Below are 23,351 nucleotides of genomic sequence, written 5' to 3' on the forward strand. Positions count from 1 at the left end.
ATGGGGAATTAGCTCAAATGGTAGAGTGCTTGCTTAGCATGCGAGAGGTAGTGGGATCGATGCCCACATTCTCCAAAATAACACATTTTGTTGTGGATCCAAGAACGTTCCAGTTCACACTTCATGCAGCTTTGTCTAACAACAACCAACTGTCATGTAACAATGAAAAGCAACTTTCATGTAACACTGATGTCACAATGTCGGATGTAAAAGAATGACACGACTAACTTTCCGAGGAGCTGTAGGCACACACAATTGATGCCCACGAAAAAAGCTGTGCGAAGTTTCCTTGTAGGCAAAGCAGAGGATAAAGATAGAACGACAACTAATGCCGAAACCCGGGATCGAACCAGGGACCTTTAGATCTTCAGTCTAACGCTCTCCCAACTGAGCTATTTCAGCATGTCACTAATATTAATTATGTGGCACACTTGACCATACACATGCAAGTGACTCCTGATTTTGACACTCAAAATGTACCTCATGGCCAGTACGGGGATCGAACCCACGACCTTGGAGTTATTAGCACCACGCTCTAACCAACTGAGCTAACCGGCCGCTTGCTACGAAGCGACATTTTTAGGATGCACAGAGCCTCGGCCAGTGCTGGCGCAAGAACTAACAAGTACACCAACAGTATAGACTGACAAGACTAGACCCTCTTGGTTGCTGCTTGTGGCAAATTAACAAGGATGGGGAATTAGCTCAAATGGTAGAGTGCTTGCTTAGCATGCGAGAGGTAGTGGGATCGATGCCCACATTCTCCAAAATAACAAATTTTGTTGTGGATCCAAGAACGTTCCAGTTCACACTTCATGCAGCTTTGTCTAACAACAACCAACTGTCATGTAACAATGAAAAGCAACTTTCATGTAACACTGATGTCACAATGTCGGATGTAAAAGAATGACACGACTAACTTTCAGAGGAGCTGTAGGCACACACAATTGATGCCCACGAAAAAAGCTGTGCGAAGTTTCCTTGTAGGCAAAGCAGAGGATAAAGATAGAACGACAACTAATGCCGAAACCCGGGATCAAACCAGGGACCTTTAGATCTTCAGTCTAACGCTCTCCCAACTGAGCTATTTCGGCACGTCACTAATATTAATTATGTGGCACACTTGACCATACACATGCAAGTGACTCCTGATTTTGACACTCAAAATGTACCTCATGGCCAGTACGGGGATCGAACCCACGACCTTGGAGTTATTAGCACCACGCTCTAACCAACTGAGCTAACCGGCCGCTTGCTACAAGCGACATTTTTAGGATGCACAGAGCCTCGGCCAGTGCTGGCGCAAGAACTAACAAGTACTCCAACAGTATAGCCTGACAAGACTAGACCCTCTTGGTTGCTGCTTGTGGCAAATTAACAAGGATGGGGAATTAGCTCAAATGGTAGCGTGCTTGCTTAGCATGCGAGAGGTAGTGGGATCGATGCCCACATTCTCCAAAATAACACATTTTGTTGTGGATCCAAGAACGTTCCAGTTCACACTTCATGCAGCTTTGTCTAACAACAACCTACTGTCATGTAACAACGACAAGCAACTTTCATGTAACACTGATGTCACAATGTCGGATGAAAAAGAATGACCTCACTAACTTTCAGAGGAGCAGTAGGCACACACAATTGATGACCACAAACAAAGCTGTGGGAAGTTTCCTTGAAGCCAAAGCAGAGGATAAAGATAGAACTGGTGTTATTAGCACCACGCTCTAACCAACTGAGCTAACCGGCCGCTTGCTACGAAGCGACATTTTTAGGATGCACAGAGCCTCGGCCAGTGCTGGCGCAAGAACTAACAAGTACACCAACAGTATAGCCTGACAAGACTAGACCCTCTTGGTTGCTGCTTGTGGCAAATTAACAAGGATGGGGAATTAGCTCAAATGGTAGAGTGCTTGCTTAGCATGCGAGAGGTAGTGGGATCGATGCCCACATTCTCCAAAATAACACATTTTGTTGTGGATCCAAGAACGTTCCAGTTCACACTTCATGCAGCTTTGTCTAACAACAACCAACTGTCATGTAACAATGAAAAGCAACTTTCATGTAACACTGATGTCACAATGTCGGATGTAAAAGAATGACACGACTAATTTTCCGAGGAGCTGTAGGCACACACAATTGATGCCCACAAAAAAGCTGTGCGAAGTTTCCTTGTAGGCAAAGCAGAGGATAAAGATTGAACGACAACTAATGCCGAAACCCGGTATCGAACCAGGGACCTTTAGATCTTCAGTCTAACGCTCTCCCAACTGAGCTATTTCGGCAAGTCACTAATATTAATTATGTGGCACACTTGACCATACACATGCAAGTGACTCCTGATTTTGACACTCAAAATGTACCTCATGGCCAGTACGGGGATCGAACCCACGACCTTGGCGTTATTAGCACCACGCTCTAACCAACTGAGCTAACCGGCCGCTTGCTACGAAGCGACATTTTTAGGATGCACAGAGCCTCGGCCAGTGCTGGCGCAAGAACTAACAAGTACACCAACAGTATAGCCTGACAAGACTAGACCCTCTTGGTTGCTGCTTGTGGCAAATTAACAAGGATGGGGAATTAGCTCAAATGGTAGAGTGCTTGCTTAGCATGCGAGAGGTAGTGGGATCGATGCCCACATTCTCCAAAATAACACATTTTGTTGTGGATCCAAGAACGTTCCAGTTCACACTTCATGCAGCTTTGTCTAACAACAACCAACTGTCATGTAACAATGAAAAGCAACTTTCATGTAACACTGATGTCACAATGTCGGATGTAAAAGAATGACACGACTAACTTTCCGAGGAGCTGTAGGCACACACAATTGATGCCCACGAAAAAAGCTGTGCGAAGTTTCCTTGTAGGCAAAGCAGAGGATAAAGATAGAACGACAACTAATGCCGAAACCCGGGATCGAACCAGGGACCTTTAGATCTTCAGTCTAACGCTCTCCCAACTGAGCTATTTCAGCATGTCACTAATATTAATTATGTGGCACACTTGACCATACACATGCAAGTGACTCCTGATTTTGACACTCAAAATGTACCTCATGGCCAGTAGGGGGATCGAACCCACGACCTTGGAGTTATTAGCACCACGCTCTAACCAACTGAGCTAACCGGCCGCTTGCTACAAAGCGACATTTTTAGGATGCACAGAGCCTCGGCCAGTGCTGGCGCAAGAACTAACAAGTACACCAACAGTATAGACTGACAAGACTAGACCCTCTTGGTTGCTGCTTGTGGCAAATTAACAAGGATGGGGAATTAGCTCAAATGGTAGAGTGCTTGCTTAGCATGCGAGAGGTAGTGGGATCGATGCCCACATTCTCCAAAATAACAAATTTTGTTGTGGATCCAAGAACGTTCCAGTTCACACTTCATGCAGCTTTGTCTAACAACAACCAACTGTCATGTAACAATGAAAAGCAACTTTCATGTAACACTGATGTCACAATGTCGGATGTAAAAGAATGACACGACTAACTTTCAGAGGAGCTGTAGGCACACACAATTGATGCCCACGAAAAAAGCTGTGCGAAGTTTCCTTGTAGGCAAAGCAGAGGATAAAGATAGAACGACAACTAATGCCGAAACCCGGGATCAAACCAGGGACCTTTAGATCTTCAGTCTAACGCTCTCCCAACTGAGCTATTTCGGCACGTCACTAATATTAATTATGTGGCACACTTGACCATACACATGCAAGTGACTCCTGATTTTGACACTCAAAATGTACCTCATGGCCAGTACGGGGATCGAACCCACGACCTTGGAGTTATTAGCACCACGCTCTAACCAACTGAGCTAACCGGCCGCTTGCTACAAGCGACATTTTTAGGATGCACAGAGCCTCGGCCAGTGCTGGCGCAAGAACTAACAAGTACACCAACAGTATAGCCTGACAAGACTAGACCCTCTTGGTTGCTGCTTGTGGCAAATTAACAAGGATGGGGAATTAGCTCAAATGGTAGCGTGCTTGCTTAGCATGCGAGAGGTAGTGGGATCGATGCCCACATTCTCCAAAATAACACATTTTGTTGTGGATCCAAGAACGTTCCAGTTCACACTTCATGCAGCTTTGTCTAACAACAACCTACTGTCATGTAACAACGACAAGCAACTTTCATGTAACACTGATGTCACAATGTCGGATGAAAAAGAATGACCTCACTAACTTTCAGAGGAGCAGTAGGCACACACAATTGATGACCACAAACAAAGCTGTGGGAAGTTTCCTTGAAGCCAAAGCAGAGGATAAAGATAGAACTGGTGTTATTAGCACCACGCTCTAACCAACTGAGCTAACCGGCCGCTTGCTACGAAGCGACATTTTTAGGATGCACAGAGCCTCGGCCAGTGCTGGCGCAAGAACTAACAAGTACACCAACAGTATAGCCTGACAAGACTAGACCCTCTTGGTTGCTGCTTGTGGCAAATTAACAAGGATGGGGAATTAGCTCAAATGGTAGAGTGCTTGCTTAGCATGCGAGAGGTAGTGGGATCGATGCCCACATTCTCCAAAATAACACATTTTGTTGTGGATCCAAGAACGTTCCAGTTCACACTTCATGCAGCTTTGTCTAACAACAACCAACTGTCATGTAACAATGAAAAGCAACTTTCATGTAACACTGATGTCACAATGTCGGATGTAAAAGAATGACACGACTAACTTTCCGAGGAGCTGTAGGCACACACAATTGATGCCCACAAAAAAAGCTGTGCGAAGTTTCCTTGTAGGCAAAGCAGAGGATAAAGATTGAACGACAACTAATGCCGAAACCCGGGATCGAACTAGGGACCTTTAGATCTTCAGTCTAACGCTCTCCCAACTGAGCTATTTCGGCAAGTCACTAATATTAATTATGTGGCACACTTGACCATACACATGCAAGTGACTCCTGATTTTGACACTCAAAATGTACCTCATGGCCAGTACGGGGATCGAACCCACGACCTTGGAGTTATTAGCACCACGCTCTAACCAACTGAGCTAACCGTCCGCTTGCTACGAAGCGACATTTTTAGGATGCACAGAGCCTCGGCCAGTGCTGGCGCAAGAACTAACAAGTACACCAACAGTATAGACTGACAAGACTAGACCCTCTTGGTTGCTGCTTGTGGCAAATTTACAAGGATGGGGATTTAGCTCAAATGGTAGAGTGCTTGCTTAGCATGCGAGAGGTAGTGGGATCGATGCCCACATTCTCCAAAATAACAAATTTTGTTGTGGATCCAAGAACGTTCCAGTTCACACTTCATGCAGCTTTGTCTAACAACAACCAACTGTCATGTAACAATGAAAAGCAACTTTCATGTAACACTGATGTCACAATGTCGGATGTAAAAGAATGACACGACTAACTTTCAGAGGAGCTGTAGGCACACACAATTGATGCCCACGAAAAAAGCTGTGCGAAGTTTCCTTGTAGGCAAAGCAGAGGATAAAGATAGAACGACAACTAATGCCGAAACCCGGGATCAAACCAGGGACCTTTAGATCTTCAGTCTAACGCTCTCCCAACTGAGCTATTTCGGCACGTCACTAATATTAATTATGTGGCACACTTGACCATACACATGCAAGTGACTCCTGATTTTGACACTCAAAATGTACCTCATGGCCAGTACGGGGATCGAACCCACGACCTTGGAGTTATTAGCACCACGCTCTAACCAACTGAGCTAACCGGCCGCTTGCTACAAGCGACATTTTTAGGATGCACAGAGCCTCGGCCAGTGCTGGCGCAAGAACTAACAAGTACACCAACAGTATAGCCTGACAAGACTAGACCCTCTTGGTTGCTGCTTGTGGCAAATTAACAAGGATGGGGAATTAGCTCAAATGGTAGCGTGCTTGCTTAGCTTGCGAGAGGTAGTGGGATCGATGCCCACATTCTCCAAAATAACACATTTTGTTGTGGATCCAAGAACGTTCCAGTTCACACTTCATGCAGCTTTGTCTAACAACAACCTACTGTCATGTAACAACGACAAGCAACTTTCATGTAACACTGATGTCACAATGTCGGATGAAAAAGAATGACCTCACTAACTTTCAGAGGAGCAGTAGGCACACACAATTGATGACCACAAACAAAGCTGTGGGAAGTTTCCTTGAAGCCAAAGCAGAGGATAAAGATAGAACTGGTGTTATTAGCACCACGCTCTAACCAACTGAGCTAACCGGCCGCTTGCTACGAAGCGACATTTTTAGGATGCACAGAGCCTCGGCCAGTGCTGGCGCAAGAACTAACAAGTACACCAACAGTATAGCCTGACAAGACTAGACCCTCTTGGTTGCTGCTTGTGGCAAATTAACAAGGATGGGGAATTAGCACAAATGGAAGAGTGCTTGCTTAGCATGCGAGAGGTAGTGGGATCGATGCCCACATTCTCCAAAATAACACATTTTGTTGTGGATCCAAGAACGTTCCAGTTCACACTTCATGCAGCTTTGTCTAACAACAACCAACTGTCATGTAACAATGAAAAGCAACTTTCATGTAACACTGATGTCACAATGTCGGATGTAAAAGAATGACACGACTAACTTTCCGAGGAGCTGTAGGCACACACAATTGATGCCCACAAAAAAAGCTGTGCGAAGTTTCCTTGTAGGCAAAGCAGAGGATAAAGATCGAACGACAACTAATGCCGAAACCCGGGATCAAACCAGGGACCTTTAGATCTTCAGTCTAACGCTCTCCCAACTGAGCTATTTCGGCACGTCACTAATATTAATTATGTGGCACACTTGACCATACACATGCAAGTGACTCCTGATTTTGACACTCAAAATGTACCTCATGGCCAGTACGGGGATCGAACCCACGACCTTGGAGTTATTAGCACCACGCTCTAACCAACTGAGCTAACCGGCCGCTTGCTACAAGCGACATTTTTAGGATGCACAGAGCCTCGGCCAGTGCTGGCGCAAGAACTAACAAGTACACCAACAGTATAGCCTGACAAGACTAGACCCTCTTGGTTGCTGCTTGTGGCAAATTAACAAGGATGGGGAATTAGCTCAAATGGTAGCGTGCTTGCTTAGCATGCGAGAGGTAGTGGGATCGATGCCCACATTCTCCAAAATAACACATTTTGTTGTGGATCCAAGAACGTTCCAGTTCACACTTCATGCAGCTTTGTCTAACAACAACCTACTGTCATGTAACAACGACAAGCAACTTTCATGTAACACTGATGTCACAATGTCGGATGAAAAAGAATGACCTCACTAACTTTCAGAGGAGCAGTAGGCACACACAATTGATGACCACAAACAAAGCTGTGGGAAGTTTCCTTGAAGCCAAAGCAGAGGATAAAGATAGAACTGGTGTTATTAGCACCACGCTCTAACCAACTGAGCTAACCGGCCGCTTGCTACGAAGCGACATTTTTAGGATGCACAGAGCCTCGGCCAGTGCTGGCGCAAGAACTAACAAGTACACCAACAGTATAGCCTGACAAGACTAGACCCTCTTGGTTGCTGCTTGTGGCAAATTAACAAGGATGGGGAATTAGCTCAAATGGTAGAGTGCTTGCTTAGCATGCGAGAGGTAGTGGGATCGATGCCCACATTCTCCAAAATAACACATTTTGTTGTGGATCCAAGAACGTTCCAGTTCACACTTCATGCAGCTTTGTCTAACAACAACCAACTGTCATGTAACAATGAAAAGCAACTTTCATGTAACACTGATGTCACAATGTCGGATGTAAAAGAATGACACGACTAATTTTCCGAGGAGCTGTAGGCACACACAATTGATGCCCACAAAAAAGCTGTGCGAAGTTTCCTTGTAGGCAAAGCAGAGGATAAAGATTGAACGACAACTAATGCCGAAACCCGGTATCGAACCAGGGACCTTTAGATCTTCAGTCTAACGCTCTCCCAACTGAGCTATTTCGGCAAGTCACTAATATTAATTATGTGGCACACTTGACCATACACATGCAAGTGACTCCTGATTTTGACACTCAAAATATACCTCATGGCCAGTACGGGGATCGAACCCACGACCTTGGCGATATTAGCACCACGCTCTAACCAACTGAGCTAACCGGCCGCTTGCTACGAAGCGACTTTTTTAGGATGCACAGAGCCTCGGCCAGTGCTGGCGCAAGAACTAACAAGTACACCAACAGTATAGCCTGACAAGACTAGACCCTCTTGGTTGCTGCTTGTGGCAAATTAACAAGGATGGGGAATTAGCTCAAATGGTAGAGTGCTTGCTTAGCATGCGAGAGGTAGTGGGATCGATGCCCACATTCTCCAAAATAACACATTTTGTTGTGGATCCAAGAACGTTCCAGTTCACACTTCATGCAGCTTTGTCTAACAACAACCAACTGTCATGTAACAATGAAAAGCAACTTTCATGTAACACTGATGTCACAATGTCGGATGTAAAAGAATGACACGACTAACTTTCCGAGGAGCTGTAGGCACACACAATTGATGCCCACGAAAAAAGCTGTGCGAAGTTTCCTTGTAGGCAAAGCAGAGGATAAAGATAGAACGACAACTAATGCCGAAACCCGGGATCGAACCAGGGACCTTTAGATCTTCAGTCTAACGCTCTCCCAACTGAGCTATTTCAGCATGTCACTAATATTAATTATGTGGCACACTTGACCATACACATGCAAGTGACTCCTGATTTTGACACTCAAAATGTACCTCATGGCCAGTAGGGGGATCGAACCCACGACTTTGGAGTTATTAGCACCACGCTCTAACCAACTGAGCTAACCGGCCGCTTGCTACGAAGCGACATTTTTAGGATGCACAGAGCCTCGGCCAGTGCTGGCGCAAGAACTAACAAGTACACCAACAGTATAGACTGACAAGACTAGACCCTCTTGGTTGCTGCTTGTGGCAAATTAACAAGGATGGGGAATTAGCTCAAATGGTAGAGTGCTTGCTTAGCATGCGAGAGGTAGTGGGATCGATGCCCACATTCTCCAAAATAACACATTTTGTTGTGGATCCAAGAACGTTCCAGTTCACACTTCATGCAGCTTTGTCTAACAACAACCAACTGTCATGTAACAATGAAAAGCAACTTTCATGTAACACTGATGTCACAATGTCGGATGTAAAAGAATGACACGACTAACTTTCAGAGGAGCTGTAGGCACACACAATTGATGCCCACGAAAAAAGCTGTGCGAAGTTTCCTTGTAGGCAAAGCAGAGGATAAAGATAGAACGACAACTAATGCCGAAACCCGGGATCAAACCAGGGACCTTTAGATCTTCAGTCTAACGCTCTCCCAACTGAGCTATTTCGGCACGTCACTAATATTAATTATGTGGCACACTTGACCATACACATGCAAGTGACTCCTGATTTTGACACTCAAAATGTACCTCATGGCCAGTACGGGGATCGAACCCACGACCTTGGAGTTATTAGCACCACGCTCTAACCAACTGAGCTAACCGGCCGCTTGCTACAAGCGACATTTTTAGGATGCACAGAGCCTCGGCCAGTGCTGGCGCAAGAACTAACAAGTACACCAACAGTATAGCCTGACAAGACTAGACCCTCTTGGTTGCTGCTTGTGGCAAATTAACAAGGATGGGGAATTAGCTCAAATGGTAGCGTGCTTGCTTAGCATGCGAGAGGTAGTGGGATCGATGCCCACATTCTCCAAAATAACACATTTTGTTGTGGATCCAAGAACGTTCCAGTTCACACTTCATGCAGCTTTGTCTAACAACAACCTACTGTCATGTAACAACGACAAGCAACTTTCATGTAACACTGATGTCACAATGTCGGATGAAAAAGAATGACCTCACTAACTTTCAGAGGAGCAGTAGGCACACACAATTGATGACCACAAACAAAGCTGTGGGAAGTTTCCTTGAAGCCAAAGCAGAGGATAAAGATAGAACTGGTGTTATTAGCACCACGCTCTAACCAACTGAGCTAACCGGCCGCTTGCTACGAAGCGACATTTTTAGGATGCACAGAGCCTCGGCCAGTGCTGGCGCAAGAACTAACAAGTACACCAACAGTATAGCCTGACAAGACTAGACCCTCTTGGTTGCTGCTTGTGGCAAATTAACAAGGATGGGGAATTAGCTCAAATGGTAGAGTGCTTGCTTAGCATGCGAGAGGTAGTGGGATCGATGCCCACATTCTCCAAAATAACACATTTTGTTGTGGATCCAAGAACGTTCCAGTTCACACTTCATGCAGCTTTGTCTAACAACAACCAACTGTCATGTAACAATGAAAAGCAACTTTCATGTAACACTGATGTCACAATGTCGGATGTAAAAGAATGACACGACTAACTTTCCGAGGAGCTGTAGGCACACACAATTGATGCCCACAAAAAAAGCTGTGCGAAGTTTCCTTGTAGGCAAAGCAGAGGATAAAGATTGAACGACAACTAATGCCGAAACCCGGGATCGAACTAGGGACCTTTAGATCTTCAGTCTAACGCTCTCCCAACTGAGCTATTTCGGCAAGTCACTAATATTAATTATGTGGCACACTTGACCATACACATGCAAGTGACTCCTGATTTTGACACTCAAAATGTACCTCATGGCCAGTACGGGGATCGAACCCACGACCTTGGAGTTATTAGCACCACGCTCTAACCAACTGAGCTAACCGTCCGCTTGCTACGAAGCGACATTTTTAGGATGCACAGAGCCTCGGCCAGTGCTGGCGCAAGAACTAACAAGTACACCAACAGTATAGACTGACAAGACTAGACCCTCTTGGTTGCTGCTTGTGGCAAATTTACAAGGATGGGGATTTAGCTCAAATGGTAGAGTGCTTGCTTAGCATGCGAGAGGTAGTGGGATCGATGCCCACATTCTCCAAAATAACAAATTTTGTTGTGGATCCAAGAACGTTCCAGTTCACACTTCATGCAGCTTTGTCTAACAACAACCAACTGTCATGTAACAATGAAAAGCAACTTTCATGTAACACTGATGTCACAATGTCGGATGTAAAAGAATGACACGACTAACTTTCAGAGGAGCTGTAGGCACACACAATTGATGCCCACGAAAAAAGCTGTGCGAAGTTTCCTTGTAGGCAAAGCAGAGGATAAAGATAGAACGACAACTAATGCCGAAACCCGGGATCAAACCAGGGACCTTTAGATCTTCAGTCTAACGCTCTCCCAACTGAGCTATTTCGGCACGTCACTAATATTAATTATGTGGCACACTTGACCATACACATGCAAGTGACTCCTGATTTTGACACTCAAAATGTACCTCATGGCCAGTACGGGGATCGAACCCACGACCTTGGAGTTATTAGCACCACGCTCTAACCAACTGAGCTAACCGGCCGCTTGCTACAAGCGACATTTTTAGGATGCACAGAGCCTCGGCCAGTGCTGGCGCAAGAACTAACAAGTACACCAACAGTATAGCCTGACAAGACTAGACCCTCTTGGTTGCTGCTTGTGGCAAATTAACAAGGATGGGGAATTAGCTCAAATGGTAGCGTGCTTGCTTAGCTTGCGAGAGGTAGTGGGATCGATGCCCACATTCTCCAAAATAACACATTTTGTTGTGGATCCAAGAACGTTCCAGTTCACACTTCATGCAGCTTTGTCTAACAACAACCTACTGTCATGTAACAACGACAAGCAACTTTCATGTAACACTGATGTCACAATGTCGGATGAAAAAGAATGACCTCACTAACTTTCAGAGGAGCAGTAGGCACACACAATTGATGACCACAAACAAAGCTGTGGGAAGTTTCCTTGAAGCCAAAGCAGAGGATAAAGATAGAACTGGTGTTATTAGCACCACGCTCTAACCAACTGAGCTAACCGGCCGCTTGCTACGAAGCGACATTTTTAGGATGCACAGAGCCTCGGCCAGTGCTGGCGCAAGAACTAACAAGTACACCAACAGTATAGCCTGACAAGACTAGACCCTCTTGGTTGCTGCTTGTGGCAAATTAACAAGGATGGGGAATTAGCTCAAATGGTAGAGTGCTTGCTTAGCATGCGAGAGGTAGTGGGATCGATGCCCACATTCTCCAAAATAACACATTTTGTTGTGGATCCAAGAACGTTCCAGTTCACACTTCATGCAGCTTTGTCTAACAACAACCAACTGTCATGTAACAATGAAAAGCAACTTTCATGTAACACTGATGTCACAATGTCGGATGTAAAAGAATGACACGACTAACTTTCAGAGGAGCTGTAGGCACACACAATTGATGCCCACGAAAAAAGCTGTGCGAAGTTTCCTTGTAGGCAAAGCAGAGGATAAAGATAGAACGACAACTAATGCCGAAACCCGGGATCAAACCAGGGACCTTTAGATCTTCAGTCTAACGCTCTCCCAACTGAGCTATTTCGGCACGTCACTAATATTAATTATGTGGCACACTTGACCATACACATGCAAGTGACTCCTGATTTTGACACTCAAAATGTACCTCATGGCCAGTACGGGGATCGAACCCACGACCTTGGAGTTATTAGCACCACGCTCTAACCAACTGAGCTAACCGGCCGCTTGCTACAAGCGACATTTTTAGGATGCACAGAGCCTCGGCCAGTGCTGGCGCAAGAACTAACAAGTACACCAACAGTATAGCCTGACAAGACTAGACCCTCTTGGTTGCTGCTTGTGGCAAATTAACAAGGATGGGGAATTAGCTCAAATGGTAGCGTGCTTGCTTAGCTTGCGAGAGGTAGTGGGATCGATGCCCACATTCTCCAAAATAACACATTTTGTTGTGGATCCAAGAACGTTCCAGTTCACACTTCATGCAGCTTTGTCTAACAACAACCTACTGTCATGTAACAACGACAAGCAACTTTCATGTAACACTGATGTCACAATGTCGGATGAAAAAGAATGACCTCACTAACTTTCAGAGGAGCAGTAGGCACACACAATTGATGACCACAAACAAAGCTGTGGGAAGTTTCCTTGAAGCCAAAGCAGAGGATAAAGATAGAACTGGTGTTATTAGCACCACGCTCTAACCAACTGAGCTAACCGGCCGCTTGCTACGAAGCGACATTTTTAGGATGCACAGAGCCTCGGCCAGTGCTGGCGCAAGAACTAACAAGTACACCAACAGTATAGCCTGACAAGACTAGACCCTCTTGGTTGCTGCTTGTGGCAAAATAACAAGGATGGGGAATTAGCTCAAATGGTAGAGTGCTTGCTTACCATGCGAGAGGTAGTGGGATCGATGCCCACATTCTCCAAAATAACACATTTTGTTGTGGATCCAAGAACGTTCCAGTTCACACTTCATGCAGCTTTGTCTAACAACAACCAACTGTCATGTAACAATGAAAAGCAACTTTCATGTAACACTGATGTCACAATGTCGGATGTAAAAGAATGACACGACTAACTTTCCGAGGAGCTGTAGGCACACACAATTGATGCCCACAAAAAAAGCTGTGCGAAGTTTCCTTGTAGGCAAAGCAGAGGATAAAGATCGAACGACAACTAATGCCGAAACCCGGGATCGAACCAGGGACCTTTAGATCTTCAGTCTAACGCTCTCCCAACTGAGCTATTTCGGCAAGTCACTAATATTAATTATGTGGCACACTTGACCATACACATGCAAGTGACTCCTGATTTTGACACTCAAAATGTACCTCATGGCCAGTACGGGGATCGAACCCACGACCTTGGCGTTATTAGCACCACGCTCTAACCAACTGAGCTAACCGGCCGCTTGCTACGAAGCGACATTTTTAGGATGCACAGAGCCTCGGCCAGTGCTGGCGCAAGAACTAACAAGTACACCAACAGTATAGCCTGACAAGACTAGACCCTCTTGGTTGCTGCTTGTGGCAAATTAACAAGGATGGGGAATTAGCTCAAATGGTAGAGTGCTTGCTTAGCATGCGAGAGGTAGTGGGATCGATGCCCACATTCTCCAAAATAACACATTTTGTTGTGGATCCAAGAACGTTCCAGTTCACACTTCATGCAGCTTTGTCTAACAACAACCAACTGTCATGTAACAATGAAAAGCAACTTTCATGTAACACTGATGTCACAATGTTGGATGTAAAAGAATGACACGACTAACTTTCCGAGGAGCTGTAGGCACACACAATTGATGCCCACAAAAAAAGCTGTGGGAAGTTTCCTTGTAGGCAAAGCAGAGGATAAAGATCGAACGACAACTAATGCCGAAACCCGGGATCGAACCAGGGACCTTTAGATCTTCAGTCTAACGCTCTCCCAACTGAGCTATTTCGGCACATCACAAATATTAATTATGTGGCACACTTGACCATACACATGCAAGTGACTTCTGATTTTGACACTCAAAATGTACCTCATGGCCAGTACGGGGATCGAACCCACGACCTTGGCGTTATTAGCACCACGCTCTAACCAACTGAGCTAACCGGCCGCTTGCTACGAAGCGGCATTTTTAGGATGCACAGAGCCTCGGCCAGTGCTGGCGCAAGAACTAACAAGTACACCAACAGTATAGCCTGACAAGACTAGACCCTCTTGGTTGCTGCTTGTGGCAAATTAACAAGGATGGGGAATTAGCTCAAATGGTAGAGTGCTTGCTTAGCATGCGAGAGGTAGTGGGATCGATGCCCACATTCTCCAAAATAACACATTTTGTTGTGGATCCAAGAACGTTCCAGTTCACACTTCATGCAGCTTTGTCTAACAACAACCAACTGTCATGTAACAATGAAAAGCAACTTTCATGTAACACTGATGTCACAATGTCGGATGTAAAAGAATGACACGACTAACTTTCCGAGGAGCTGTAGGCACACACAATTGATGCCCACAAAAAAAGCTGTGCGAAGTTTCCTTGTAGGCAAAGCAGAGGATAAAGATCGAACGACAACTAATGCCGAAACCCGGGATCGAACCAGGGACCTTTAGATCTTCAGTCTAACGCTCTCCCAACTGAGCTATTTCAGCACGTCACTAATATTAATTATGTGGCACACTTGACCATACACATGCAAGTGACTCCTGATTTTGACACTCAAAATGTACCTCATGGCCAGCACGGGGATCGAACCCACGACCTTGGAGTTATTAGCACCACGCTCTAACCAACTGAGCTAACCGGCCGCTTGCTACGAAGCGACATTTTTAGGATGCACAGAGCCTCGGCCAGTGCTGGCGCAAGAACTAACAAGTACACCAACAGTATAGCCTGACAAGACTAGACCCTCTTGGTTGCTGCTTGTGGCAAATTAACAAGGATGGGGAATTAGCTCAAATGGTAGCGTGCTTGCTTAGCATGCGAGAGGTAGTGGGATCGATGCCCACACTCTCCAAAATAACACATTTTGTTGTGGATCCAAGAACGTTCCAGTTCACACTTCATGCAGCTTTGTCTAACAACAACCTACTGTCATGTAACAACGACAAGCAACTTTCATGTAACACTGATGTCACAATGTCGGATGAAAAAGAATGACCTCACTAACTTTCAGAGGAGCAGTAGGCACACACAATTGATGACCACAAACAAAGCTGTGGGAAGTTTCCTTGAAGCCAAAGCAGAGGATAAAGATAGAACTGGTGTTATTAGCACCACGCTCTAACCAACTGAGCTAACCGGCCGCTTGCTACGAAGCGACATTTTTAGGATGCACAGAGCCTCGGCCAGTGCTGGCGCAAGAACTAACAAGTACACCAACAGTATAGCCTGACAAGACTAGACCCTCTTGGTTGCTGCTTGTGGCAAATTAACAAGGATGGGGAATTAGCTCAAATGGTAGAGTGCTTGCTTAGCATGCGAGAGGTAGTGGGATCGATGCCCACATTCTCCAAAATAACACATTTTGTTGTGGATCCAAGAACGTTCCAGTTCACACTTCATGCAGCTTTGTCTAACAACAACCAACTGTCATGTAACAATGAAAAGCAACTTTCATGTAACACTGATGTCACAATGTCGGATGTAAAAGAATGACACGACTAACTTTCCGAGGAGCTGTAGGCACACACAATTGATGCCCACAAAAAAAGCTGTGCGAAGTTTCCTTGTAGGCAAAGCAGAGGATAAAGATTGAACGACAACTAATGCCGAAACCCGGGATCGAACCAGGGACCTTTAGATCTTCAGTCTAACGCTCTCCCAACTGAGCTATTTCGGCAAGTCACTAATATTAATTATGTGGCACACTTGACCATACACATGCAAGTGACTCCTGATTTTGACACTCAAAATGTACCTCATGGCCAGTACGGGGATCGAACCCACGACCTTGGCGTTATTAGCACCACGCTCTAACCAACTGAGCTAACCGGCCGCTTGCTACAAAGCGACATTTTTAGGATGCACAGAGCCTCGGCCAGTGCTGGCGCAAGAACTAACAAGTACACCAACAGTATAGCCTGACAAGACTAGACCCTCTTGGTTGCTGCTTGTGGCAAATTAACAAGGATGGGGAATTAGCTCAAATGGTAGAGTGCTTGCTTAGCATGCGAGAGGTAGTGGGATCGATGCCCACATTCTCCAAAATAACACATTTTGTTGTGGATCCAAGAACGTTCCAGTTCACACTTCATGCAGCTTTGTCTAACAACAACCAACTGTCATGTAACAATGAAAAGCAACTTTCATGTAACACTGATGTCACAATGTCAGATGTAAAAGAATGACACGACTAACTTTCCGAGGAGCTGTAGGCACACACAATTGATGCCCACAAAAAAAGCTGTGCGAAGTTTCCTTGTAGGCAAAGCAGAGGATAAAGATCGAACAACAACTAATGCCGAAATCCGGGATCGAACCAGGGACCTTTAGAACTTCAGTCTAACGCTCTCCCAACTGAGCTATTTCAGCATGTCACTAATATTAATTATGTGGCACACTTGACCATACACATGCAAGTGACTCCTGATTTTGACACTCAAAATGTACCTCATGGCCAGCACGGGGATCGAACCCACGACCTTGGAGTTATTAGCACCACGCTCTAACCAACTGAGCTAACCGGCCGCTTGCTACGAAGCGACATTTTTAGGATGCACAGAGCCTCGGCCAGTGCTGGCGCAAAAACTAACAAGTACACCAACAGTATAGCCTGACAAGACTAGACCCTCTTGGTTGCTGCTTGTGGCAAATTAACAAGGATGGGGAATTAGCTCAAATGGTAGCGTGCTTGCTTACCATGCGAGAGGTAGTGGGATCGATGCCCACATTCTCCAAAATAACACATTTTGTTGTGGATCCAAGAACGTTCCAGTTCACACTTCATGCAGCTTTGTCTAACAACAACCTACTGTCATGTAACAACGACAAGCAACTTTCATGTAACACTGATGTCACAATGTCGGATGAAAAAGAATGACCTCACTAACTTTCAGAGGAGCAGTAGGCACACACAATTGATGACCACAAACAAAGCTGTGGGAAGTTTCCTTGAAGCCAAAGCAGAGGATAAAGATAGAACTGGTGTTATTAGCACCACGCTCTAACCAACTGAGCTAACCGGCCGCTTGCTACGAAGCGACATTTTTAGGATGCACAGAGCCTCGGCCAGTGCTGGCGCAAGAACTAACAAGTACACCAACAGTATAGCCTGACAAGACTAGACCCTCTTGGTTGCTGCTTGTGGCAAATTAACAAGGATGGGGAATTAGCTCAAATGGTAGAGTGCTTGCTTAGCATGCGAGAGGTAGTGGGATCGATGCCCACATTCTCCAAAATAACAAATTTTGTTGTGGATCCAAGAACGTTCCAGTTCACACTTCATGCAGCTTTGTCTAACAACAACCAACTGTCATGTAACAATGAAAAGCAACTTTCATGTAACACTGATGTCCCAATGTCGGATGTAAAAGAATGACACGACTAACTTTCCGAGGAGCTGTAGGCACACACAATTGATGCCCACAAAAAAAGCTGTGCGAAGTTTCCTTGTAGGCAAAGCAGAGGATAAAGATTGAACGACAACTAATGCCGAAACCCGGGATCGAACAAGGGACCTTTAGTCTAACGCTCTCCCAACTGAGCTATTTCGGCACATCACTAATATTAATTATGTGGCACACTTGACCATACACATGCAAGTGACTCCTGATTTTGACACTCAAAATGTACCTCATGGCCAGTACGGGGATCGAACCCACGACCTTGGCGTTATTAGCACCACGCTCTAACCAACTGAGCTAACCGGCCGCTTGCTACGAAGCGACATTTTTAGGATGCACAGAGCCTCGGCCAGTGCTGGCGCAAGAACTAACAAGTACACCAACAGTATAGCCTGACAAGACTAGACCCTCTTGGTTGCTGCTTGTGGCAAATTAACAAGGATGGGGAATTAGCTCAAATGGTAGAGTGCTTGCTTAGCATGCGAGAGGTAGTGGGATCGATGCCCACATTCTCCAAAATAACACATTTTGTTGTGGATCCAAGAACGTTCCAGTTCACACTTCATGCAGCTTTGTCTAACAACAACCAACTGTCATGTAACAATGAAAAGCAACTTTCATGTAACACTGATGTCACAATGTCGGATGTAAAAGAATGACACGACTAACTTTCCGAGGAGCTGTAGGCACACACAATTGATGCCCACGAAAAAAGCTGTGCGAAGTTTCCTTGTAGGCAAAGCAGAGGATAAAGATAGAACGACAACTAATGCCGAAACCCGGGATCGAACCAGGGACCTTTAGATCTTCAGTCTAACGCTCTCCCAACTGAGCTATTTCAGCATGTCACTAATATTAATTATGTGGCACACTTGACCATACACATGCAAGTGACTCCTGATTTTGACACTCAAAATGTACCTCATGGCCAGTACGGGGATCGAACCCACGACCTTGGAGTTATTAGCACCACGCTCTAACCAACTGAGCTAACCGGCCGCTTGCTACGAAGCGACATTTTTAGGATGCACAGAGCCTCGGCCAGTGCTGGCGCAAGAACTAACAAGTACACCAACAGTATAGACTGACAAGACTAGACCCTCTTGGTTGCTGCTTGTGGCAAATTAACAAGGATGGGGAATTAGCTCAAATGGTAGAGTGCTTGCTTAGCATGCGAGAGGTAGTGGGATCGATGCCCACATTCTCCAAAATAACAAATTTTGTTGTGGATCCAAGAACGTTCCAGTTCACACTTCATGCAGCTTTGTCTAACAACAACCAACTGTCATGTAACAATGAAAAGCAACTTTCATGTAACACTGATGTCACAATGTCGGATGTAAAAGAATGACACGACTAACTTTCAGAGGAGCTGTAGGCACACACAATTGATGCCCACAAAAAAAGCTGTGCGAAGTTTCCTTGTAGGCAAAGCAGAGGATAAAGATTGAAATTAACAAGGATGGGGAATTAGCTCAAATGGTAGAGTGCTTGCTTACCATGCGAGAGGTAGTGGGATCGATGCCCACATTCTCCAAAATAACTCATTTTGTTGTGGATCCAAGAACGTTCCAGTTCACACTTCATGCAGCTTTGTCTAACAACAACCTACTGTCATGTAACAACGACAAGCAACTTTCATGTAACACTGATGTCACAATGTCGGATGAAAAAGAATGACCTCACTAACTTTCAGAGGAGCAGTACGCACACACAATTGATGACCACAAACAAAGCTGTGGGAAGTTTCCTTGAAGCCAAAGCAGAGGATAAAGATAGAACTGGCGTTATTAGCACCACGCTCTAACCAACTGAGCTAACCGGCCGCTTGCTACGAAGCGACATTTTTAGGATGCACAGAGCCTCGGCCAGTGCTGGCGCAAGAACTAACAAGTACACCAACAGTATAGCCTGACAAGACTAGACCCTCTTGGTTGCTGCTTGTGGCAAATTAACAAGGATGGGGAATTAGCTCAAATGGTAGAGTGCTTGCTTAAGCATGCGAGAGGTAGTGGGATCGATGCCCACATTCTCCAAAATAACAAATTTTGTTGTGGATCCAAGAACGTTCCAGTTCACACTTCATGCAGCTTTGTCTAACAACAACCAACTGTCATGTAACAATGAAAAGCAACTTTCATGTAACACTGATGTCACAATGTCGGATGTAAAAGAATGACACGACTAACTTTCCGAGGAGCTGTAGGCACACACAATTGATGCCCACAAAAAAAGCTGTGCGAAGTTTCCTTGTAGGCAAAGCAGAGGATAAAGATTGAACGACAACTAATGCCGAAACCCGGGATCGAACCAGGGACCTTTAGATCTTCAGTCTAACGCTCTCCCAACTGAGCTATTTCGGCAAGTCACTAATATTAATTATGTGGCACACTTGACCATACACATGCAAGTGACTCCTGATTTTGACACTCAAAATGTACCTCATGGCCAGTACGGGGATCGAACCCACGACCTTGGCGTTATTAGCACCACGCTCTAACCAACTGAGCTAACCGGCCGCTTGCTACGAAGCGACATTTTTAGGATGCACAGAGCCTCGGCCAGTGCTGGCGCAAGAACTAACAAGTACACCAACAGTATAGCCTGACAAGACTAGACCCTCTTGGTTGCTGCTTGTGGCAAATTAACAAGGATGGGGAATTAGCTCAAATGGTAGAGTGCTTGCTTAGCATGCGAGAGGTAGTGGGATCGATGCCCACATTCTCCAAAATAACACATTTTGTTGTGGATCCAAGAACGTTCCAGTTCACACTTCATGCAGCTTTGTCTAACAACAACCAACTGTCATGTAACAATGAAAAGCAACTTTCATGTAACACTGATGTCACAATGTCGGATGTAAAAGAATGACACGACTAACTTTCCGAGGAGCTGTAGGCACACACAATTGATGCCCACAAAAAAAGCTGTGCGAAGTTTCCTTGTAGGCAAAGCAGAGGATAAAGATTGAACGACAACTAATGCCGAAACCCGGGATCGAACCAGGGACCTTTAGATCTTCAGTCTAACGCTCTCCCAACTGAGCTATTTCGGCAAGTCACTAATATTAATTATGTGGCACACTTGACCATACACATGCAAGTGACTCCTGATTTTGACACTCAAAATGTACCTCATAGCCAGTACGGGGATCGAACCGACGACATTGGCGTTATTAGCACCACGCTCTAACCAACTGAGCTAACCGGCCGCTTGCTACGAAGCGACATTTTTAGGATGCACAGAGCCTCGGCCAGTGCTGGCGCAAGAACTAACAAGTACACCAACAGTATAGCCTGACAAGACTAGACCCTCTTGGTTGCTGCTTGTGGCAAATTAACAAGGATGGGGAATTAGCTCAAATGGTAGAGTGCTTGCTTAGCATGCGAGAGGTAGTGGGATCGATGCCCACATTCTCCAAAATAACACATTTTGTTGTGGATCCAAGAACGTTCCAGTTCACACTTCATGCAGCTTTGTCTAACAACAACCAACTGTCATGTAACAATGAAAAGCAACTTTCATGTAACACTGATGTCACAATGTCGGATGTAAAAGAATGACACGACTAACTTTCCGAGGAGCTGTAGGCACACACAATTGATGCCCACGAAAAAAGCTGTGCGAAGTTTCCTTGTAGGCAAAGCAGAGGATAAAGATAGAACGACAACTAATGCCGAAACCCGGGATCGAACCAGGGACCTTTAGATCTTCAGTCTAACGCTCTCCCAACTGAGCTATTTCAGCATGTCACTAATATTAATTATGTGGCACACTTGACCATACACATGCAAGTGACTCCTGATTTTGACACTCAAAATGTACCTCATGGCCAGTACGGGGATCGAACCCACGACCTTGGAGTTATTAGCACCACGCTCTAACCAACTGAGCTAACCGGCCGCTTGCTACGAAGCGACATTTTTAGGATGCACAGAGCCTCGGCCAGTGCTGGCGCAAGAACTAACAAGTACACCAACAGTATAGACTGACAAGACTAGACCCTCTTGGTTGCTGCTTGTGGCAAATTAACAAGGATGGGGAATTAGCTCAAATGGTAGAGTGCTTGCTTAGCATGCGAGAGGTAGTGGGATCGATGCCCACATTCTCCAAAATAACAAATTTTGTTGTGGATCCAAGAACGTTCCAGTTCACACTTCATGCAGCTTTGTCTAACAACAACCAACTGTCATGTAACAATGAAAAGCAACTTTCATGTAACACTGATGTCACAATGTCGGATGTAAAAGAATGACACGACTAACTTTCCGAGGAGCTGTAGGCACACACAATTGATGCCCACAAAAAAAGCTGTGCGAAGTTTCCTTGTAGGCAAAGCAGAGGATAAAGATTGAACGACAACTAATGCCGAAACCCGGGATCGAACCAGGGACCTTTAGATCTTCAGTCTAACGCTCTCCCAACTGAGCTATTTCGGCAAGTCACTAATATTAATTATGTGGCACACTTGACCATACACATGCAAGTGACTCCTGATTTTGACACTCAAAATGTACCTCATGGCCAGTACGGGGATCGAACCCACGACCTTGGCGTTATTAGCACCACGCTCTAACCAACTGAGCTAACCGGCCGCTTGCTACGAAGCGACATTTTTAGGATGCACAGAGCCTCGGCCAGTGCTGGCGCAAGAACTAACAAGTACACCAACAGTATAGCCTGACAAGACTAGACCCTCTTGGTTGCTGCTTGTGGCAAGTTAACAAGGATGGGGAATTAGCTCAAATGGTAGAGTGCTTGCTTAGCATGCGAGAGGTAGTGGGATCGATGCCCACATTCTCCAAAATAACACATTTTGTTGTGGATCCAAGAACGTTCCAGTTCACACTTCATGCAGCTTTGTCTAACAACAACCAACTGTCATGTAACAATGAAAAGCAACTTTCATGTAACACTGATGTCACAATGTCAGATGTAAAAGAATGACACGACTAACTTTCCGAGGAGCTGTAGGCACACACAATTGATGCCCACAAAAAAAGCTGTGCGAAGTTTCCTTGTAGGCAAAGCAGAGGATAAAGATCGAACAACAACTAATGCCGAAATCCGGGATCGAACCAGGGACCTTTAGAACTTCAGTCTAACGCTCTCCCAACTGAGCTATTTCAGCATGTCACTAATATTAATTATGTGGCACACTTGACCATACACATGCAAGTGACTCCTGATTTTGACACTCAAAATGTACCTCATGGCCAGCACGGGGATCGAACCCACGACCTTGGAGTTATTAGCACCACGCTCTAACCAACTGAGCTAACCGGCCGCTTGCTACGAAGCGACATTTTTAGGATGCACAGAGCCTCGGCCAGTGCTGGCGCAAGAACTAACAAGTACACCAACAGTATAGCCTGACAAGACTAGACCCTCTTGGTTGCTGCTTGTGGCAAATTAACAAGGATGGGGAATTAGCTCAAATGGTAGCGTGCTTGCTTACCATGCGAGAGGTAGTGGGATCGATGCCCA

At 45.4% G+C, this 23,351-nt stretch overlaps 41 non-coding genes across 41 annotated transcripts; all 41 read right to left on the bottom strand.

Annotated features, from left to right (window-relative positions):
* Positions 1–329: 329 nt before the first annotated feature.
* On the bottom strand, positions 330–402 carry trnaf-gaa (transfer RNA phenylalanine (anticodon GAA)). The gene has a single exon. It is a non-coding gene; the product is annotated as a tRNA-Phe (tRNA).
* Positions 403–484: 82 nt separating this feature from the next.
* Positions 485–558, bottom strand: trnai-aau (transfer RNA isoleucine (anticodon AAU)). The gene has a single exon. It is a non-coding gene; the product is annotated as a tRNA-Ile (tRNA).
* Positions 559–1,021: 463 nt separating this feature from the next.
* Positions 1,022–1,094, bottom strand: trnaf-gaa (transfer RNA phenylalanine (anticodon GAA)). Its single transcript has one exon. It is a non-coding gene; the product is annotated as a tRNA-Phe (tRNA).
* Positions 1,095–1,176: 82 nt separating this feature from the next.
* Positions 1,177–1,250, bottom strand: trnai-aau (transfer RNA isoleucine (anticodon AAU)). The gene has a single exon. It is a non-coding gene; the product is annotated as a tRNA-Ile (tRNA).
* A 959-nt stretch (positions 1,251–2,209) lies between these two features.
* trnaf-gaa (transfer RNA phenylalanine (anticodon GAA)) lies at positions 2,210–2,282 on the bottom strand. Its single transcript has one exon. It is a non-coding gene; the product is annotated as a tRNA-Phe (tRNA).
* An 82-nt stretch (positions 2,283–2,364) lies between these two features.
* On the bottom strand, positions 2,365–2,438 carry trnai-aau (transfer RNA isoleucine (anticodon AAU)). Its single transcript has one exon. It is a non-coding gene; the product is annotated as a tRNA-Ile (tRNA).
* A 463-nt stretch (positions 2,439–2,901) lies between these two features.
* trnaf-gaa (transfer RNA phenylalanine (anticodon GAA)) lies at positions 2,902–2,974 on the bottom strand. Its single transcript has one exon. It is a non-coding gene; the product is annotated as a tRNA-Phe (tRNA).
* Positions 2,975–3,593: 619 nt separating this feature from the next.
* trnaf-gaa (transfer RNA phenylalanine (anticodon GAA)) lies at positions 3,594–3,666 on the bottom strand. The gene has a single exon. It is a non-coding gene; the product is annotated as a tRNA-Phe (tRNA).
* Positions 3,667–3,748: 82 nt separating this feature from the next.
* On the bottom strand, positions 3,749–3,822 carry trnai-aau (transfer RNA isoleucine (anticodon AAU)). The gene has a single exon. It is a non-coding gene; the product is annotated as a tRNA-Ile (tRNA).
* Positions 3,823–4,782: 960 nt separating this feature from the next.
* trnaf-gaa (transfer RNA phenylalanine (anticodon GAA)) lies at positions 4,783–4,855 on the bottom strand. Its single transcript has one exon. It is a non-coding gene; the product is annotated as a tRNA-Phe (tRNA).
* A 619-nt stretch (positions 4,856–5,474) lies between these two features.
* Positions 5,475–5,547, bottom strand: trnaf-gaa (transfer RNA phenylalanine (anticodon GAA)). Its single transcript has one exon. It is a non-coding gene; the product is annotated as a tRNA-Phe (tRNA).
* Positions 5,548–5,629: 82 nt separating this feature from the next.
* trnai-aau (transfer RNA isoleucine (anticodon AAU)) lies at positions 5,630–5,703 on the bottom strand. The gene has a single exon. It is a non-coding gene; the product is annotated as a tRNA-Ile (tRNA).
* A 960-nt stretch (positions 5,704–6,663) lies between these two features.
* trnaf-gaa (transfer RNA phenylalanine (anticodon GAA)) lies at positions 6,664–6,736 on the bottom strand. Its single transcript has one exon. It is a non-coding gene; the product is annotated as a tRNA-Phe (tRNA).
* An 82-nt stretch (positions 6,737–6,818) lies between these two features.
* trnai-aau (transfer RNA isoleucine (anticodon AAU)) lies at positions 6,819–6,892 on the bottom strand. Its single transcript has one exon. It is a non-coding gene; the product is annotated as a tRNA-Ile (tRNA).
* A 959-nt stretch (positions 6,893–7,851) lies between these two features.
* Positions 7,852–7,924, bottom strand: trnaf-gaa (transfer RNA phenylalanine (anticodon GAA)). Its single transcript has one exon. It is a non-coding gene; the product is annotated as a tRNA-Phe (tRNA).
* Positions 7,925–8,006: 82 nt separating this feature from the next.
* On the bottom strand, positions 8,007–8,080 carry trnai-aau (transfer RNA isoleucine (anticodon AAU)). Its single transcript has one exon. It is a non-coding gene; the product is annotated as a tRNA-Ile (tRNA).
* A 463-nt stretch (positions 8,081–8,543) lies between these two features.
* Positions 8,544–8,616, bottom strand: trnaf-gaa (transfer RNA phenylalanine (anticodon GAA)). The gene has a single exon. It is a non-coding gene; the product is annotated as a tRNA-Phe (tRNA).
* A 619-nt stretch (positions 8,617–9,235) lies between these two features.
* Positions 9,236–9,308, bottom strand: trnaf-gaa (transfer RNA phenylalanine (anticodon GAA)). Its single transcript has one exon. It is a non-coding gene; the product is annotated as a tRNA-Phe (tRNA).
* Positions 9,309–9,390: 82 nt separating this feature from the next.
* On the bottom strand, positions 9,391–9,464 carry trnai-aau (transfer RNA isoleucine (anticodon AAU)). Its single transcript has one exon. It is a non-coding gene; the product is annotated as a tRNA-Ile (tRNA).
* Positions 9,465–10,424: 960 nt separating this feature from the next.
* trnaf-gaa (transfer RNA phenylalanine (anticodon GAA)) lies at positions 10,425–10,497 on the bottom strand. Its single transcript has one exon. It is a non-coding gene; the product is annotated as a tRNA-Phe (tRNA).
* Positions 10,498–11,116: 619 nt separating this feature from the next.
* On the bottom strand, positions 11,117–11,189 carry trnaf-gaa (transfer RNA phenylalanine (anticodon GAA)). The gene has a single exon. It is a non-coding gene; the product is annotated as a tRNA-Phe (tRNA).
* An 82-nt stretch (positions 11,190–11,271) lies between these two features.
* Positions 11,272–11,345, bottom strand: trnai-aau (transfer RNA isoleucine (anticodon AAU)). Its single transcript has one exon. It is a non-coding gene; the product is annotated as a tRNA-Ile (tRNA).
* A 960-nt stretch (positions 11,346–12,305) lies between these two features.
* Positions 12,306–12,378, bottom strand: trnaf-gaa (transfer RNA phenylalanine (anticodon GAA)). The gene has a single exon. It is a non-coding gene; the product is annotated as a tRNA-Phe (tRNA).
* Positions 12,379–12,460: 82 nt separating this feature from the next.
* trnai-aau (transfer RNA isoleucine (anticodon AAU)) lies at positions 12,461–12,534 on the bottom strand. The gene has a single exon. It is a non-coding gene; the product is annotated as a tRNA-Ile (tRNA).
* Positions 12,535–13,494: 960 nt separating this feature from the next.
* On the bottom strand, positions 13,495–13,567 carry trnaf-gaa (transfer RNA phenylalanine (anticodon GAA)). Its single transcript has one exon. It is a non-coding gene; the product is annotated as a tRNA-Phe (tRNA).
* Positions 13,568–13,649: 82 nt separating this feature from the next.
* On the bottom strand, positions 13,650–13,723 carry trnai-aau (transfer RNA isoleucine (anticodon AAU)). Its single transcript has one exon. It is a non-coding gene; the product is annotated as a tRNA-Ile (tRNA).
* Positions 13,724–14,186: 463 nt separating this feature from the next.
* On the bottom strand, positions 14,187–14,259 carry trnaf-gaa (transfer RNA phenylalanine (anticodon GAA)). Its single transcript has one exon. It is a non-coding gene; the product is annotated as a tRNA-Phe (tRNA).
* Positions 14,260–14,341: 82 nt separating this feature from the next.
* Positions 14,342–14,415, bottom strand: trnai-aau (transfer RNA isoleucine (anticodon AAU)). The gene has a single exon. It is a non-coding gene; the product is annotated as a tRNA-Ile (tRNA).
* A 463-nt stretch (positions 14,416–14,878) lies between these two features.
* On the bottom strand, positions 14,879–14,951 carry trnaf-gaa (transfer RNA phenylalanine (anticodon GAA)). Its single transcript has one exon. It is a non-coding gene; the product is annotated as a tRNA-Phe (tRNA).
* Positions 14,952–16,068: 1,117 nt separating this feature from the next.
* Positions 16,069–16,141, bottom strand: trnaf-gaa (transfer RNA phenylalanine (anticodon GAA)). Its single transcript has one exon. It is a non-coding gene; the product is annotated as a tRNA-Phe (tRNA).
* Positions 16,142–16,223: 82 nt separating this feature from the next.
* Positions 16,224–16,297, bottom strand: trnai-aau (transfer RNA isoleucine (anticodon AAU)). Its single transcript has one exon. It is a non-coding gene; the product is annotated as a tRNA-Ile (tRNA).
* A 1,800-nt stretch (positions 16,298–18,097) lies between these two features.
* On the bottom strand, positions 18,098–18,171 carry trnai-aau (transfer RNA isoleucine (anticodon AAU)). Its single transcript has one exon. It is a non-coding gene; the product is annotated as a tRNA-Ile (tRNA).
* A 463-nt stretch (positions 18,172–18,634) lies between these two features.
* Positions 18,635–18,707, bottom strand: trnaf-gaa (transfer RNA phenylalanine (anticodon GAA)). The gene has a single exon. It is a non-coding gene; the product is annotated as a tRNA-Phe (tRNA).
* An 82-nt stretch (positions 18,708–18,789) lies between these two features.
* On the bottom strand, positions 18,790–18,863 carry trnai-aau (transfer RNA isoleucine (anticodon AAU)). The gene has a single exon. It is a non-coding gene; the product is annotated as a tRNA-Ile (tRNA).
* Positions 18,864–20,154: 1,291 nt separating this feature from the next.
* Positions 20,155–20,227, bottom strand: trnaf-gaa (transfer RNA phenylalanine (anticodon GAA)). Its single transcript has one exon. It is a non-coding gene; the product is annotated as a tRNA-Phe (tRNA).
* An 82-nt stretch (positions 20,228–20,309) lies between these two features.
* Positions 20,310–20,383, bottom strand: trnai-aau (transfer RNA isoleucine (anticodon AAU)). Its single transcript has one exon. It is a non-coding gene; the product is annotated as a tRNA-Ile (tRNA).
* A 463-nt stretch (positions 20,384–20,846) lies between these two features.
* On the bottom strand, positions 20,847–20,919 carry trnaf-gaa (transfer RNA phenylalanine (anticodon GAA)). Its single transcript has one exon. It is a non-coding gene; the product is annotated as a tRNA-Phe (tRNA).
* A 619-nt stretch (positions 20,920–21,538) lies between these two features.
* Positions 21,539–21,611, bottom strand: trnaf-gaa (transfer RNA phenylalanine (anticodon GAA)). Its single transcript has one exon. It is a non-coding gene; the product is annotated as a tRNA-Phe (tRNA).
* Positions 21,612–21,693: 82 nt separating this feature from the next.
* On the bottom strand, positions 21,694–21,767 carry trnai-aau (transfer RNA isoleucine (anticodon AAU)). Its single transcript has one exon. It is a non-coding gene; the product is annotated as a tRNA-Ile (tRNA).
* A 463-nt stretch (positions 21,768–22,230) lies between these two features.
* trnaf-gaa (transfer RNA phenylalanine (anticodon GAA)) lies at positions 22,231–22,303 on the bottom strand. The gene has a single exon. It is a non-coding gene; the product is annotated as a tRNA-Phe (tRNA).
* Positions 22,304–22,385: 82 nt separating this feature from the next.
* On the bottom strand, positions 22,386–22,459 carry trnai-aau (transfer RNA isoleucine (anticodon AAU)). Its single transcript has one exon. It is a non-coding gene; the product is annotated as a tRNA-Ile (tRNA).
* Positions 22,460–23,351: the final 892 nt, after the last annotated feature.

This window comes from Salvelinus fontinalis, unplaced genomic scaffold, assembly GCF_029448725.1.
Source record: "Salvelinus fontinalis isolate EN_2023a unplaced genomic scaffold, ASM2944872v1 scaffold_0605, whole genome shotgun sequence".
In the NCBI taxonomy this organism is placed as follows: Eukaryota; Metazoa; Chordata; class Actinopteri; order Salmoniformes; family Salmonidae; genus Salvelinus; species Salvelinus fontinalis.